This window comes from Halichoerus grypus, chromosome 1, assembly GCF_964656455.1.
Source record: "Halichoerus grypus chromosome 1, mHalGry1.hap1.1, whole genome shotgun sequence".
Classification (NCBI taxonomy): domain Eukaryota; kingdom Metazoa; phylum Chordata; class Mammalia; order Carnivora; family Phocidae; genus Halichoerus; species Halichoerus grypus.
In genome coordinates this window covers 178,086,711-178,105,153 of record NC_135712.1, presented here as the reverse complement: position 1 = coordinate 178,105,153, position 18,443 = coordinate 178,086,711, and the positions used below count along the sequence as shown (strand labels likewise).

General features: G+C 45.4%; 1 non-coding gene and 1 pseudogene across 1 annotated transcript; both read right to left on the bottom strand.

Moving 5' to 3' along the window:
* Positions 1-1,411: 1,411 nt before the first annotated feature.
* Positions 1,412-12,795, bottom strand: LOC118538521 (threonylcarbamoyl-AMP synthase pseudogene; annotated as a pseudogene).
* Positions 12,796-15,904: 3,109 nt separating this feature from the next.
* Positions 15,905-15,977, bottom strand: TRNAR-CCU (transfer RNA arginine (anticodon CCU)). Its single transcript has one exon. It is a non-coding gene; the product is annotated as a tRNA-Arg (tRNA).
* Positions 15,978-18,443: the final 2,466 nt, after the last annotated feature.

Here is an 18,443-nt window from a genome sequence, read left to right as displayed (position 1 = left end):
GCAGCTCACACACCGTGCGCATTGGCCGGAGTTCATGTTGAAGATAAGTGTAGGCTATCGACACAGTGCAATCAAGGAAGTTGGAAGATTAGTACTGAGTTTTTTAAATCTCTTTAGGATCAATATAGGCAGTGGTGACCTCTCAAAATGAGAAAGGGTGCAGAAGGACAGTAAAAATGGCAAAGAACTGAAAAGAACAAGGAGAGGGTTAATGGAAAGAAAGAATAAGAGATCTTCAGCAGCAGAGTCTCCTGGACTTTTTCTTTTTTTTTAAGAAAAATAATAGAGATTTGTTTTCCAATTTTTTTTTTAAAGATTTTATTTATTTATTTGACAGAGAGAGACACAGCGAGAGAGGGAACACAAGCAGGGGGAGTGGGAGAGGGAGAAGCAGGCTTCCCCATGAGCAGGGAGCCCTATGCAGGGCTCGATCCCAGGACCCTGGGATCATGACTGAGCTGAAAGCAGACGCTTAACAACTGAGCCACCCAGGCACCACTCCAATTTTTTTTTTTTTTTTTTTTGAGAGAGAGCATGCAAGCAGAGGAGGGGCAGAGGGAGAAGGAGGGAGACAAAGAATCTTAAGCAGACTCCGAGCTGAACGTGGAGAGCTTGATCTCATGACCTCAAGATCATGACCTGAGCCAAAACCAAGAGTTGGCTGCTTAACAGACTGAGCCACCCAGGTGCCTCCCAATATTTTAAAATTTGGACCTCCCTACTCCCACCCCTTCCAACTGAGCTCACTTCCCACCATTAGTCCAAACTGATAACTCTCTCCACCAGGCATTAAAGCATACTACACCACCAGCCTACCCAGTCAGAGGAAATAGTATTGGGCCTGGGCTCAACAATCTTTATCCGAACCTGATTCCAGCTTCAAGTGCACAAACACGTGCTGTCGGTCACTGGAGACTTTTAAACAGCACCAGCTGGTGCTCTAGCTGATTTGGACCTTAAATGCCACTACCCATCAGAGAGGAGGCTCTGACTAGACTCCAAATCTGTTCTTTAAATTATTTTCCAAAAATATTTTTTAAAAAGAAACTAATTAGAACAAGACCAGGGCATCTGGTCAGTTAAGCATCTGCCTTCAGCTCAGGTCATGATCCCAGGGTCCTGGGATGGAGCCCCACATCGGGCTCCCTGCTCAATGGGGAATCTGCTTCTCCCTCTCCTTCTGCCCCTCCCTCCCCAACCATGTGCACACACACACACTCTCTCTAATAAATAAATCTTAAAAAAAAAAAAAAAAAAAGAATAGGGCCATCCTAGGAATGTCCTCAAAGTCTCTAGTCAGCTTTTGGCTGATACATGAAATTATAGATAATACATAAGACCTCCCCCACCAGGGGTGAGACTAAACCCCAGCTTGGGGCCTGGTCTACAGTGTTCAGAAAGACACCTTGCCTTAAAGAGTCAGACTAGTGATGTTGTAGCCCCTATGGCCTCTGTAAATGAACCCTTGCTGGTCACCAGGGGACAGACACAAAGTGGCCAGCATCAGTCCTTGGGTCCTCCCTTCTACTGGATTCACAAGCAGGATCCCTGTGAGGGCAGCAGCCCCTACTTCTGTTGGAGGATGAATGATGCCAAACTTTCCAGATACAGACAAGTCAACCATAGTTGAGCCCAGGTGATACTCAGGGCTGTGGCCATCCTCAATTGGTCCCCCATCAATGACCTGGGACAATTGAGGCCAGAGGTACTGGAATTCAAAGACATTCTGAGAACTGGCCTGAGAGCTGAGGTTGGCACTGGTGAGAGAAAATAGTGTCCCAAACACCTGAGCCAAATCCTGCACGAAGGAATGGTCAGGAATCCAGATGCCTGTAAGAGGAGTAAAGTGGTTCAGGTCCTTACTGAGCTCCTGGGAGTGTTCCAACACCAGGGTCACTGGTCCTGGTAGTAAGTCTTTCAGGAGCCCCTTGGATACTTTCACATGGCAGTCCCTGAAGATGTCAGCCATGTGGCTCAGGCAGAGGGCTGACAGCTTGGCCTGGCTGCGGCCCTGGAGGTGGTACACGGCACCCAGGTGGCTAAGCAGGTCAGGCTATATGGTGTGTCGGTGGGGACGGCCACCATGGTGCCGGGGCACAGCTTGGCCATGGCAGCCCAAAGCACCTTTGTCCCACGTGCGTGATCCGGGCTGTTGGCCTGCATGGCCCAGCTCCTGGGGAGCCGCGACAGCTGGGCTCCCAGCGCTGCCTGAGCTGGGCTCCTCAGGTGGAGGACAGGTGACAGAGCTCAACCCCACCATGGCCCTCAGCCGCCTGCAAATCTCCTGGACTTAATTCATGATTGGACTTTGGGGGTGAGGCACAGGGAGGAGTCAAGGATGATGCCCAGGGTCCTGACATGGGTTAATGAGTCAACTATGGTGATATTAATAAAGCTAGAGTTATAGGAGGGGAGGCTGTTTGGAGGAGGAGATACTGAGTTGAGCTGCAGATACGATGAATTTGATGTATCACTTAGGAAGCTTTTGGCTGCAAGTAACAACAACAAAACAAAACAAAACAAAAACCTATACAAGCAATAAGGAAATGTATTATTTATAACATAGTTGGAAGCCCCTGTCCCAGATAAGATTCAATCGGCTGGTCATGAAGGACCCAGGCGCCATTCTTCTTTTGTTGGATTTGACCTATTTCTCATGGTTACAGACAGTTGTCATGACTCTAATAATACAAGGCACAGCAGTATCTAGAAGGAGAAAAGAAACCATCCTTCATGTGTCTATTTAAGAGAGAGAAAACTTTTCCTAGACATTCCCAGAAATCTAACCTGTCTGGGTCATGTGTCCACTCCTTAAGCAATCATGGGCTTCTGCCAATCATCAGGAAAGGATTGGCAGCTGAGAAGTCGTCCACCACCACTACCCCTACTAGGTGACTGTGGCACAGGCAAATGGAGATATGTTGGAAGCAGTTGGAGATGAGGAACAGAGGGCAGATTCCGGCCGTGAAAGGGAGCCAGGAAGTCCTGGCTCCCGGGGCTGCTGTGAAGAGTTGATAAGAAAGTGCCCACAAAACCTCGTGTGACCTCAGCCCCCAGCAGCTGCTCGTCGCCACTGGTGAAGAAGAACAGCCTAGAGAGTGTCTGAGGAGTGTAGGGAAAAGCCAGAGAATAACCAGGACGGGGTGGTGTCACCGTAGGCCCTGAGCAAGAGGATTTCAAGGAGGAAAGAGCGGGCAATCATGTCATCTGCTGAAGAGAGGTCGGGGCAGAAGTGGACTGCAAAATGCCCTTTGGATTTAGCAACGAGAAGGTCGCTGGTACCCTTGACAAGAGCACCCTGAGTGGAGTGCTGGGGTTGGGAGCCAGGAAGCAGGGGTCAGCAGTCAAGACCAGAATTCAAGTTGCCTGGCTGTCAACCAACAGCAACGTTCTTTGCGCGATGCCAGGAGCCACTTTGTTTGGAAAATTCCCTGTTTAAAGTCATGCCTCAAAAATACTCATTTGGAGAGCAGTAAACAGTAGGATTCCACAATCTGTGAACGAAACAGCCCCTCTTCATCATTTTTCTTTTTTTTTTCTTTGTAGATACAGTGAAGGTGGTTGTTTCCTTTCATTAGAAATATGTTGTGTGCTTTGGAGGATTTGTGTTTACATTACCGTTTTATTGCTATATGGTTCTTTTTTATATAACATATTTTGCAACCATAAAAACAAACAAACAACACAAAACCCAAACAACATATGGGCTTTGCATTAAATTCAGAAAGTTCAAACCCCTCACTTTGTGCACATTTTTCGAGGCAAAGTGTGGGACTAGGAAAACCCCGTGCGAAACGTGCAATTTGACAAATCCTCCTTGAAGAAATGATAGCAGTTGCTTTCGTGACCAGTTTGGTCATACGGATCATGTTTGTCAGGGCTGTCATTAAAAGCCTAATATTTTTCCCGTTGCAGAACGTCTCCAAGTAATTCAGACATGGGCAGAGGCTAAGCACGGTCAATTCTGTGACCTCCCTCGTGCTACCCACCCCCTGTCCTGGCTATCTCAACTCCCCCGTGGATGATCTCTTATCCCTGGCAACAACTGCATCTGCTACTGTTTCTTGACTCTGGCAAGGAACATGGGCTTAGGGCCAAGTCTACTGTCCAGGGCTCCCCGTGGAAGATGCTAGAAGAGCGCTACACACTCTTCCACCATCAGTGACCCAAGCTCATCACCTCTGCAGAACATCTGGATTGCAACACACAGAGCTCAAAGGTCCAGCGTGTGTGTCTGCACCTGGCCTCACTGTTTAAATGGAGCTGACCTCAAACCAAACACCCGGCCTCAATGCTGTTAGTTATTCAGAGGCTTGGATGCCAAATATAAATATTAACTTCGGCATCTTCTCCCCACAGGCCTTTGTGACTAAAGGATGCATATTAACCATCTACCGTGCACAAAATCCTACCCTACTCTTCTTTGAGTACCGAACTCTTCTCAAAGGAAGGCTGATGTCCTTTCTGACCATTGTGAATGTTTGTTTACTTAATACTATCACGGCACCTTTCCGCCATGGGGTTCGCTGGAGGTTCTTGCATTTCAAGTCATCAGGTGGGGGGCATGCTGCAGATGTGGTGCTTCCTGTCCCTGGGAGAGGCTTGTGAGCAAGCTCCATATGTTATTAAAACCTCTCAGAACCCATTGTAATTGCTGGGAGCACAGTCAGAGAAGAGAGAGGCAAAATGGGACCATGAAGCAGACGTGGGTCCTCAATGCCCAGCAGCTCTGAGCTGTTCCTCCTCTTTGAAGTCGGCTAAGGAAGATGGATGAGTGGGCGTGTGGTGGGTGTGGCTGAGAACAGCCAGGAGCAGAACAGGTGTAGTAGTTTAAGGAAAAGGTAGATCATGACATTCCTGGGCACAGGAATCGACCTAGTTTTTCTGTTTCAAGAGAGAGACCTGAAGATACAGAGAACATGATTATTATTATTATGATTATTATTATATTTTAGAGAGAGAGAGAGAGACTGTGTGTGAGCAGGGCAGGGAAGGGCGGAGGGAGAAGAAAAGAATCTTTTTTTAAGATTTTATTTATTTATTTGAGAGAGAGAGAGAGTAGGAGCAAGAGCATGGGAGAAGGCAGAGGGAGAGGGAGAAGCAGGCTCCCCGCTGAGCAGGGAGCCCGACGTGGGGCTCGATCCCAGGACCTGAGCCGAAGGCAGACACTTAACCAACTGAGCCACCCAGGCACCCCAAAGAGGGAGAGAATCTTAAGCAGACTCTGTGCTGAGTGTAGAGCCTGATGCAGGGCTCCATCTCACAACCCTGAGATCATGACCTGAGCTGAAGGCAGATGCTTAACCAACTGAGCCACCCACGTGCCCCCAGAGAACATGATTTCATTTCCACAAACATGTATCACCAAACTGATTATAATGTCCAATGTAGTAAGTGCTGGGGGACAGGGGCATGCATAAAATACTATGGGGTTAAGAGAAAAAAAGACTCTAACCTTGACTGGGATACTAGTAGAAGTTTCACAGAGAAAGAAGCATTTGAATGGAATGATTGAATCATTCCTTCATTCGACAAATGTTTATTGAGCCCTATATGTGCCAGCACCATACTGGGCACCATGCAGAGTACAGACAAGGTCGCTCCCATCAGGGAGCTCACTCTTCCATGAAGCTAAACTACATGCCTAGTGGGTGCCGGGCCCTGGGAGATGCCCTCTTGGAGATAACATTCTGTTGGAACAGATGAGACAATCAGACAGGTCACTCCAAAACTGTGCCATGGGTGTTATGATCAGAGAAGGACAGGAGGCTACGGGATGATAAGAAGGGGACTTGGTTTAGTTCAATGGCTTGCAACCGGGAGAGGGGGCAATTCGTCCTCCAGGGAAAATTTCACAGCATCTGGACACATTTTTGGTTGTGGAAACTGGGGGAGGCGGGTGCTGCTCGCATCCAGCAGGTAGAGGCCAGCGATGCTGCCAAACATCCTCCAATGCCCATCCTACAACAGCCTCCAACAGCCTGTTGTTGAGAATTAGCCAACAGAGAATTATGCAACCCGAAATGTCAGTAGTGCCAAGGCTGAGAATCTCTGGCTTGGTCCTAGGCTCAGGGAATGCTTTGGAGAAGAAGTGCTGTTTGATTTGAGAACTGAAAGATGCTAGAAGTTCAGAATGCTGGGGAAGAGCAGTCCAGCATCTAAGCAGAGTTTGAAATAATGACGAGAAAGACTCGACCCCAGGAGCTCCAACTGAGAAGACAGGGAAGGTGGAGGGGAGTTGGTAGGAGATAAAACACAAAATCCAGTCTGTTCCCAGAGCAACTAGCAGGTCTTCTGTGCCATGTGAGGAAGTGTGGACTTGATCTGGAGGGCGTGATGGCTAATACAATCTCCCCACCCTGCCCCCTCTCACACACATCTACCCCTTTGGAAAATTTTAAATCCAGTTACATGATTCCATTTGATTTTAGAAAATCCACTCTAACAGCAATGCAGATGATTAGAGAAGGTGGCGGGATGTTGGGGGCAGATTGGAGGCACGTGAGAGACTTCTGCAAGACAGAAACGATGACTGGAGGCCATGGCAGTGAGCATGGGGAAGCTGCAACAGACTCCTGAGAATAGAGACATTTTTATTCTTGATGATTAATTGGGTGTTGGGAAAGAAGGAATTGCTTAGGATGACTCTGAGCTTTCTAACTGAGGACTAGTGTGAGTGGTGAGGTGTGTGACAGAGGAGAAGTAATTTGTAGGGGACATAGTTCAGTTTACAAATATGGTGTTGATGGTCCTGTGGGGACATCCAAGTGGACACATCCTGTTCACAGGGAGAAAAGCAGATCTGGTGCTGAGGAAAGACAGGCACTGGAGACATGGATGTGGGAATCACGAGGGCCCACGGGTGGTAACTGGAGTCTTAAACATCGAGAAGGCACTCAGGGACAGTGCCTGGTGAGAGATGAGAAGACAAAGGGCAGAATGTCGGGGTTCATGCAGAGTTGAGGGGCAAAAAAAGAAGAAACCACAGAGGACAGACCAGAGACATAGAAAGAGCAGTGACACCCACCAAGGGAGGGCCTCACTTGGAGAATAAGAAAGAGGTCAAGCTGTCCAATGCAGCGGAGGTTAAGCAGGATGGGAAATTAGATGAAGCCTTTGGACATGTCAATCAAGAGGTCACTGGTGACCTTTTCAAGAGCAGTTTCACTACAATGGTGAGCGTGGACTTTATTTAAAAACACTCGATTACCCAAATGTAGAGGAAGAAAATGGGAACTGAATGTCTTTATATCTGGGCAGAATTTGAACAGCAGACATTCTGCAGCCTTGGCAAACAGAAAAGGAGTAAATTGACTAAGCAGAAAACCAGATCAACAATAGGCCAAATCATAAGAACAGTTATTGTGTACCAAAAAGGAAGTGTGGAGGCAAGCAGCTTCAGAGTCGACTTGGCAGCTTAACAGTGTCTAAGAATCTCGACTCTTTCTATTTCTTTTGCTCTGTCAGGCTCATGCTCGTAACCACATGGTCACAAAATGGCAGCTGCAGCTCCATGCCTCACATCCTCACATGACAGTACCTAAAGCAGGAAGGAAGATGCCAGGGACCAAAATGAGGCTCACCTCACACTCTCTCCTTTCACTGGGAGACTTTCCCTTATGTCTTATCACATGCCTTCTCTTAGACCAATTAAGAGGAAGGTAAATGGGACTGCACCAATCATGATTCTTCGTGGTTGAAGGCTGCTTGAATAGAAATGGTGTTCTGCTCACAAGGAAGAAGGGGACCTGGCAGTTGGGGTGACAACCCGTAGCGTCTGCCGTAGGAAACCATCTTTTCATAGGGTGAGGGGAACACACCAGAGACCTTACAGAATGGGACAAGCCCTTGGGGTGCTTTGAAAAGAATGATTAGCTTTTCTAGTTAATATCCACAGCTGAGACATTATAATAACATCCACCACTTATTGACTACCAACTTTGGGCAGGAAGCTGATGGCCCTGCAAATCTTCTATACTCAGCAATATCAGGATGTAGGTAATAATCGTGAGGATGGTGCTATCAATGAAGTACACTTATTGAGGGCTTACTATGCACCAGGCATTTTATATTCATTTTCTCAATCTTCAAAACACAAGTGAGATGGATAGATGCTACTAATATGTCCATTGTATAGAGGAGAAAACTGAGGTGTGTGGAGGTTCAATAACTTGTCTGAAGTCCCTCAGCTGGTAGCAGCCGACCCAGGACAGCCTCATCCCAAAGTCAGCGCACATGCTGAGGACCCCCTACCACTGCCTCTGATAAAAAGAAGCCACTGGCAGGTTTTGTTACACCCTGGAGATAGAAGCAATTGTATATGAGAATGGAAAATGTGAGGCCATGAGCTTTTCCTCTTTACCAGTGTCCTGAGATTTCAGCATTTCATTTCTCCACACAACGTTGCAACTAAAGCACATCCAGCAGACAGCCCATTCCTTCCAGCTTTGTACCCTCGTTAACAAGCTCACTGGTCTCACCCGGCACCTGCGGGACCCGGAGACCAAGGCGGGAAGGCGTGCTCACAGGTTAGGTGCACGTCATGGGAACCAGAACTTCTTCCTGGTGGGAGCAGTGTTGCAGAGGAGGCTTGGGGGCCTAGGATTATATTCTGAGGGCATTCATATGAGTAAAGGGGGACCTCCAACAAAAGAGGACACAAACTCTTGGGCGCTCAACAGGTTCTCAACTGGAATTCAGGTTCATGTCTTGAGATGAGAGAAGTGGAGCTTATGGGGCTAACTCTTTTCGGCTCTGTGCTCAGCATTCCAGGGGCATTATTTCACTGAGCCTCACAGAGAGGTCATGGAGAAGAAACTTTTATCATCTCTGTTTTATAGATGAGGAAAAGGAGGCTTGGAGCATTTAAGCAATTTGCTTAGGGTAATACAGCTAGTGAGTGGACGAGATGAGATTGGACCTACCCAGATCTGTCCCTCCACACTGATCATCTATAACCATGATGCTTTACCACCTGGGGACTCCCTCAGTACTGCCATGAATACACAGCTCCAGGGACTGAGTGAAGCCAGGGTAGGGGCAGGAGGAGGAGGTTCTTGGAACCCACAATCTTTCTGTTTCTTTAAAATCCTATTTCTGTTCCAAATACATTCCAAAGTGCGTATATTTCAGGATGAGCACACATACATAATTTAAATCATGGCAGCATGTTGGAAAGGCATTTTAACAGTACCACAAATAAAAGCAAAGAGGCCATAAATACTATATAACCCCTTAGCTAGGCCTATCGTGCCCTGGGGGTTGGGTAAAGGGGCTTTGTGTTTTTTCAGAAAGCGAGAACCCTAAGGCAAGCCAGCCTTTTTAAGGGTTAATACAGGCCTGCTCTATATTGGGTCTTGACCAAGTCATTTTCCTAACCAAGTTCCACTTTTTCCCCCTATTATTCCCAAGACTGCTTAGATTGTCCCCTGTGGTTTGGGTGAGGGGCTGTGTGTACAGAATTGGGAGACCAGCTAAGCAGTGGCACGAAATGGCAGGGAGAAGACCCCACCCACCTACCAACAGTTGGGAACCCAGTTCCAGACACTAATGTCAATCCCTCTCTCCCTTGAAAATGACTAACAGAATTTGGATTCCTCTTGCCAGACACTAGAGCTATGATCCAGAAATGGCATTATCACAAGTCATAATCAAAACTTAAAGCAGAGGGAATCTGAAACAATGTTATGCCCATCTGACCCTCCCCTAGCCCACAGTGCACCTATATAGGGTGCCCTAAGATGTGAATTAGAACATGGCACCTCTTCCTCTGAGCAATACAACCTGGTGGCAGGGGACAAGACATAGTGAGTAGAGGGCAGCCTGGATTTCAGCCCTCGCTCTGCAAAGCACTATAAAAAATGGCAGCACTGACCCAGGTCTGGTCTCAGATTTCCAGAATGTTTTCCAGTGTTTAAAAGCAGGAAGCTGGGGGACACATTCTAACCCAGCTTAAAGGGAAAGAAGGAATCTGAGAACTCTTTTCTTGTTGAATTACTTAAATCCTGCAGCTCAGCTTGGAAAGACTCAATTAAGAGAAGTTGTTGGAAAACCTCAGAACCATGAAAGGCCCAAGGCCATGTTCAAAAAGCTTTCAAAAACTGTTAGCACAGAACAATTTTGTTTAGTTCACAAACTGGCATTGACCCAGCCAACACCTCTCCTCTTAGCTTCATCTCTCAGCCTCATTCCCAACTCCTCATAACAAAGGTGGAAGGAAAATGCAAGGCTTTGGAGGGTGGGCTCTAGATTTCGGTTTGGAATTGGCCACAGTACTTTTGAGCTGTGTGACCCTGGGCAAGTTACTTAACTTCTGAGCTCCGATTTTCTCACAGGGTTATCATAGTGGATAAGTGGGATAATGACATATAAAGCACTTTATATTATGTTTGCCCCTTGGAAAATGGAGAATGCATAACAGTTACTATTAACCCAAGCATTGCTGAAAGAAAGAACTCAGGAGTGGTCAGCCCATGTGATACCTCATTTCTCCTTGCCTTAGCACCCACATGGGTTTTGCCAGCATGGTAAGAACCATGTATGTACCACTGCAAGTGGGCATGACCAACTTTATCTTTTTTTTTTTTTTACTTATTGAGTATCTATCAATGAGGCATTGGCCCAAGTATGGTGGTGAAGATAAAGATGAAAACAAAAAAAATCCTCTACCTTTAAAGTGTTTGCAGGTTGGTAAGAAAAGACATGGCAAAGGGGCATCTGCTATTATCAGTTCAGGAAAAATTCTGGAGGCATCTATCATTTATCTCTTCCCTGCTCCATCCATCACCTGGAGGGGCCAGTCCTTCCTGTGTGTCTTGTGACACCTGACTCGGCCTGGGGACAGCTGACTGGACCAGAGCTAGATACCAGACCAGACCAAGCCATCAAATTCTTCCCTGGGAATTTAAAATTGAGCTGCTTAGAATTCAGACTCAGGATGAAATTAATCATGGTGGTGGGTCCAATACCAAAGGTGATATAACCTCAAGGCTGCTAGAATTCTTAGCCTTGGGCACACCAATGAGTAAGCAGAGAATTTCAGAGGAAAGCAGTGATGGGAAGCCAGGTAGCTCTAGAAAGACATGAGAGAAAGAGATGGAGGGAGTAGCCTTTTTGGTTCCTACTGGCTTTTCAGTCCATATGAGGCTCAGCTATACTTTTTTTTTTTTTTTTAAAGATTTTATTTATTTATTTGAGAGAGAGAATGAGATAGAGACAGAGAGAGCATGAGAGGGGGGAGCATCAGAGGGAGAAGCAGACTTCCTGCTGAGCAGGGAGCCCGATGCGGGACTCGATCCTGGGATTCCAGGATCATGACCTGAGCTGAAGGCAGTCGCTTAACCAACTGAGCCACCCAGGCGCCCTCAGCTATACTTTTTTTTCAATGGGATTTCAAGAGTCTTCTCTTCCAGTAAACCCCTTTTTACTCAAGCAATGGATGCCCCCCTGGTTCCACAGAAGAGCTAAATGTGTGGGACCCACAGACTGAAGATAAGAAGCTGCCAAAGGCCACTCAGATATGATTCCTTTAATCAAAATAACTGCCTCTTGAAAGCCTGATTAAATTAACCGTTTGGTTTTAATCCAAACAACTGTTTGGCAATTGATCTCATTTGAACAGATCCAGGAAAACAGTAGTATCATCTCCTTTGACTCAGCATACCAGGATGGTATATGATGGGAGACCATTATGAAGAGTTTCCTGAAAAATACATACTTCTGGGGAAATAAAATTCCAAAAGTTGTAGATAAAAAAGTGCAATTAACATTATTTTAGGCCCTTTTTAGCCCTTGTGATTTCTAAAGGGAGCCAACCACTTGTTTTGAGGTCTTGGGTTTCTTAAGTGTGTGCTTAGTGGGCTTAAGGGACACTTTGTGCCCATACCACCCATTGTATAGAAGGCAGGGACAGCCATTCAATGGTCCAAACACAGTGTCCATCCAAAAGATCTTTTTAAGAAGTATAAACCCAATTACTTTTATCCAAGCATCCTTTCTGAATACTCTGGGCTTGCCGGTACATTAGCAACATTACTTTGTCATCACTGAAGCCTCTAAAATTTAATTCAGGGAAGTCTATGAAAGGGGTATTGGTTTGAGGAATATGTATATTGCCTGTACATCAATTGGCATCTTGGGACTGCTCTGGGGCACTGAGGTCAAAGTTTAGTGATGCATGGAGTTGTTGCCCTAATGGTAAGTATTGATCAGTAGCCTCAGAAACAATCAGCACGTGCAGAGTCTCGCCCCAGCCAGATGCCAGGCTCCCGAAAAAGGAGTGTCTTTCCCAGAGAGCCTTGAAAAACAATGCATGGAACACTCAAGCCTGCGATACAGAGAGGCACTAAGATAGTGAATGACTGCTTCAGCAGGATAAGTGGAAAATGATAAATAACACTGTGCACCATCTGCATAGCTATGATACCTGGTGGGAAGGGACTGAAAACCAATAAATATCATACACGCATAAATAATGTGCGTTTTCTATTGCTGCCATAACAAATTACCCCAAACTTGGTAACTGAAAGTGATACAGATTTATTATCCCACCTCTGTAGATCCGAAATCCCAGTTGGCTGGATTGGTTTCTCTGCTCTGGCCAAAATCAAGGTGTCAGCAGGACTGCATTGCTTTTTGGAGACTTCGGGATGAATCACTTCCAAGCTCATTCAAGTTTTGGTTGAATTCAGTTGCTTACCGCTGTAGGGTTGAGGTCCCCGTTTCCTTGCTGGCCGTCAGCTGGGTGCTGGTCTTTGCTCCTACAGGCTGCTCACATTCATTCTCATGTTTACACATTGCCCACTGCCCTCCATCAGTGCTGAGGTCGCTCCCACACTTGGAATCTCTCCAACTTCTACTTCTGCCAAATTTCTCCTACCTCTGGCCAGAGAAAGTTCTCTGCTTTCAAGGGTTTGTGCGATTAGATTGGGCCCATTTGGATCATCCAGGATAACCTATTTTAAAGTTTGTAATTTTTTTTTTTTTTAAGAGAGAGAGAGCATAAGTAGAGGGAGGGGTAGGGGCAGAGGAAGAAGGAGTGGAAGAAGTAGACTTCTTGCCGAGTGGGGAACCTGATGTGGGGCTCGATTCCAGGATCCAGAGATCATGACCTGAGCCAAAGTCAGATGCTTAACCGACTGAGTCACCCAAGTGCCCCTAAAGTTTGTAATGTTAATTACATCGGCAGTCCCTTTTGCCATGGGACATACTATATTCACACATTCCAGGGATTAGGATGTGGACATTTTGGGGGACCCATTATTTGGCTTACCAAAATATACATACAATTTTATATCCTGAAAAATAGGATTGCAGCCAGTGCCCTGGTAGGGTCTGCATTGCAATTTGACTAACTGAGCAAAACACATTTGATGGTGTATTAGTTATCTATTGTTGCATAGCGAATTACCCCAAAAGTTAGCAGTTTAAAACAATGAATTGTCATTATGTCACAACTTCAGTGTGTCAGAATTCAGATGCAGCTCAGCTGAGTGCCCCTACCCCAAAGTCTCTTGTGAGGCTTCAGTCAAGCTGTTTGTGAGGGCTAGAGTTTATCTGAAGGTTCAACTGGGGGGTTAAAGTTACACTTCCAAGTTTATTCACATGTTGGCAGGCCTCAGAAGATTCACATCCAAGTTCACCGTGGTGTTGCTGGAAGGTCTCTGCTCCTCACCTCATGGGTCTCTCCATAGGCTGCCTGAGTGTCCTCCCAACATGACAGCTGGGGATCTGAAAGACAGCATGGGCTGGAGGGCGACAGAGAGGAGGTGTATCAAGAGAGAACAAGAGCCTGCAATGGAAGACACACTTTTTTTTTTTTTTTTGAGAGAGAGAGAGAGAGAAAGAGCACACCTGCAGTGGGGGATGGGGAGGGGAGGGCCAGACAGAGAGGGAGACAGAGAATCTCAAGCAGGTTCCATGCCCAGGGCAGAGCCCGACATGGGGCTCAATCTCACGACCCTGAGATCATGACCTGAGCCAAAATCAAGAGTCAGATGCTTAACCGACTGAGTCACCCAGGCACCCCCACAATTTTTTTTTACCCATCTTAACCATTTTTAAGTGTGCAGTTCTATAGTGTTAAATATATTCACATTGTGCATCAGATCTCCAAAACTATTCCATCCTACAAAACCGGCACTCTACACTCATTGAACAGCTTCCCATTCCCCTCCACCCCTGGGAACCACCATTCTACTTTCTGTCTCTATGAATTTGACTACTCTATGTACCTCACATAAGTGGAACCATACAGTATTTGTCTTTTGGTGACTGGGTTATTTCACTAAGTATAATGTCTTCCAGTTCATCCATGTTATTATATGTAATAGGATTTCCTTCCTTTCTAGGGCCAAATAATATCCCATCATATGCATTATACCACATTTTCCTTATTAATTCATCTGTCAATGGGCATTTGAGTAGCTTCTACCCCTTAGCTATTGTGAATAGAGCTACAGTGAACATGGGTATGCAAATATCTCTTTAAGATCCTGCTTCCAATTCTTTTGGGTATATACTCAAAAGTAGGATTGTTGGATCAGATGGTATTTCTATTTTTAATACATGAGGACCCTCCATACTGTTTTTCATAGCAGCTGCACCATTTTACATTCCCACTGACAGTGCAGATGTGTTCTGATTTTTCCACATCGTCACCAACACGTTATTTTCCATTGCTTTGTTTTCTTTTGTCTTATAGTGGCCATGCTGATGGGTTTGAGGTGATATCTCACGGTGGTTTTGATTTGCATTTCTCTACTGATGAGTGACATCCAGTGTCTCTTCATATGCTATTGGCTATTTGTATATATTCTTTGGATGGAAGCCACAATCTTTTAAAAACCTAATATTGAAAGTAATATCCATCACTTCTGTTGTACTCTATTCATTAGAAGTGAGTCAACAAGCCCAGTCCACACTCAAGGGGAGCAGAATACTAGGAGGTAGGGATCATAGGGACCATCTTAGAGGCTGCCAACCACAGATGGAGAATCAAGAGTCCGTGCAGAAGGACGACTCTGGCCTTCAGTGTTCCAAGGAGCTTCTCCTGAACTTCCCTTAGGATAAGGATCACTTGGGGCATTTATTAAAATCAGATTCTTAGGTTCTTCCCTAGAGGTGCTAACTCAGTGGATCTGGGGTAGGGCTTGGGAATCTGCTTTTTTAAACAACTGCCCAGGTTGTTTTTTGTTTGGTTGGTTGGTTTTTGTATTTTTTAAAGATTTTGTTTTTTTAAGTAATCTCTACACTCAGCATGGGCCTCGAACTCACAACCCTGAGACCAAGAGTCACGTTCTCTATCGACTGAGCCCCTCTTTCTCTTCCTAAAGATATAATTCACATGCCATAACATTCACCCTTTTAAAGTATACAATTCAATGATTTTAACATATTCACAAAGTTGTGCAACTATCACCACTTTCTGAGAACATTTCATCACCCTTAAAGAAACCCCTATCCATTAGCACTCACTCTGCATTCCTCTCTCCCTCCAAACCCCTGGCAACCACTGATCAACTTCCTATCTCTATGGGTTTGCCTATTCTGGACGTTTTGTATTAATGGAATTGTACATGATATGGCCTTTTGTTTCTGACTTCTTTCACTTAGTATAATGTTTTCAAGGCTCATCCATGTTGTAGCATGTTCTCCATACTTCACTTCTTTTTATGGCTGAGGATTATTGCATTTTATAGCTACATCACATTTTATCCATTCATTTGTTGATGGACTCAGGAGATTCTTATCATAAAGGAAGCCTGAGAAAGGCTGCATACTAAGTTTTACAGGAAGATTGAAAGCAGTTCAGATGAAAAATGCAGGTTTCTGGGCCCAAACCAAATGTCCTGAATTAGAATCAGGGGAAAGGCCCAGGAAACTGTATTTGTTTAAGTAAGCTCTAGGCCCAGCGTGGGACTTGAACTCACGACCCCAAGATCAGGAGTCACGTGCTCTACCCACTGAGCCAGCCAGGTGCCCAGGAACCTGCATTTTAAACAAGCATCCCAGAAAGATTCTTCTGCACAGTGACACTCAGACTTGGAGCAGTAGCAAGGTGAGGTGGGTGGCAGGAAAAGTGAGGAAAATTATTCTAAGAACAATATTCCCAAGAAGCACCTTTTCAACCGTTTTCAAAGGTAATGTAAGAAGATGGCCATTAGACATTTAACAATATGACTCTGACAAAAAGACCTGAGCAGAAGCCATATGAACAGCGAAATCCTGAGACACATGCAGGTAGTGGTCAAAGATGATACTTCTTCTTGTGCCCGTTCTGTTTTCTGTTTTATCCTTCTGCAGACCCAGCCCTCAGCCAGGCCCTGCGCCCACACCAGCTTCTTCTGATATAGGAGTTTAACCAACTAGGTCTAATGTCGTAGATTCTTAGAGTGGAGAAGGACTTAGGAGCTTATCTTGTCCAATGGCTCGCAAACACAGCTAATTTTCCAGTCAATTTTAGGATTCTTTTAAAAAAAATTCTGCTTTCCAGCGGCACCTGGGTGGCTCAGTGGGTTTAGCACCCAACGTGTGATTTCGGCTCAGGTCATGATCTCAGGGTCCTGAGATCGAGCCCCGCTTCAGGCTCTGTACCTGCATCAGGCTCCTCGCTCAGCACGAAGTCGGCTTGAAGATTCTGTCCCTCTGTCCCTCCCCCCACTCTCTCTGTCTCTCTCTCTCAAATAAATAAATCTTTTAAAAAAAAAATTCTGCTTTCTAACACTGCCTCCCACTCTTCCCCCCACACACATACACATTCACTCCAAAAGTTTCAACGGGTAGCTCCGGGGCCTTGAAATCGGTGGTCTTGCAAAACCCTCCAGGTGAATCTTATGGTCAGCCAGATTTAGTAACCACTGGTCCAACGCCCTCATTTTTCACAGCGGGAAACTGACCCAACATCAGACAACTCCAGGAAAGAACATTGCCTAGAACTTAGGTCTCTTAGATCCTCATCAATATTTTCAAACCTGTGTTGTCAAAATGTCTTGTCACTGGACTAAAAACCATATGGAATTTGAGAATTCGGTGTGGACACCGGGGTACAAGCCTGTACACAAATAGGCTGTCGGGATTTAGGTCAGTCCTCGGCACCATGAAGGTCAGTCGACCCATGTTAAGTGGTAAGAGAATGAAGGAACTCAATTGGCATTACCAAGTTAATACTGTTTGGAATCAGCAGCCATTAGTATTTCAATGGGGGCGGGGGGGGTTATCTCCTGGTGGTTTGATCATCATTAAGATTTAGAAATTAGAAAATTTAAACTTGAGCCATATCATAAATATGGAGAAAATGCTCACTCACGTTCGTTTACTGTAAACCTGGAAATAACTTTTCCAGTTTGGTGGCTCTCCAATCTCACTGTGTATTAGAATCACCTGGGAGTGCTCAAATATAAACCATGGCCCGGGCCGGACCCTCAGGACCTCAAGAAATAGAGTCAAGGGCCAAACCCAGGCTTACGTATTTTAAAAATAAAGCTCCTAAATGAAGCTCCCCCAAGTTATTCTGATGTATAGCCAGGGTTCACAACCATTATTTTTGCCCCTTAGATGTCTAGAAAATGAGAATAATTAAAAAACTTTAAGTTTCACATTATATTCCTGAGAAACATTTTCACCCTAAATGGGCTCATGAAGGATCTTGTTCTGTGATCCTACAGCCTGGGAATTATAATCAGGAACATTTGTGCATCGCTTTGTAATTTGCTAAGTGCTTTCACACACATGTCACCACCCAGTTATGATTATTTATTAAGTGTCTATCATACCTTTCCTGCTAGAAGTTCAAGGTGGTGGATTCTCCTGCCCATTCTAAAAAGAACTCCATTAATGAGGCTTTTCTTTTTAGAATTTTAAATATGGTAAAGGGGAAAAAAAATGTCAGAAAACCAGGCAGAAATCTTTTCCACTGGGGGTGCCTGGGTGGCTCAGTCGTTAAGCGTCTGCCTTCAGCTCAGGTCATGATCCCGGGGTCCTGGGATCGAGCCCCGCATCGGGCTCCTTGCTCAGCGGGAAACCTGCTGCTCCCTCTCCCACCCCCCCTGCTTGTGTTCCTGCTCTCGCTATTTCTCTCTGTCAAATAAATAAATAAAATCTTAAAAAAAAAAAAGAAATCTTTTCCACCGGAAAATTGTGTCGTATGTAATGACACCAGAACTCCTTGAACATGATATGTTGAGATTGGGCTAAATTCAGCCTCGGAGGTTCATGGACCCTTGGGGTTGAAGTAATGATGAGAAAGGAAACAGGGGGGAAAATGTGAGTTCTAAACCAGTGCTTTTCAGATTCTAAATGGCATATGAATCAACTGGGGATCTTGTTAAAATGCAGATTCCATTTCAATAGGTCTCGGGTTGGATTTGAGATTCCGCATTTTTAACAAGCTCCCAGGAGACACCAATGCTGCTGGTCTACACATCACATTTTGCGTGGAAAGATAC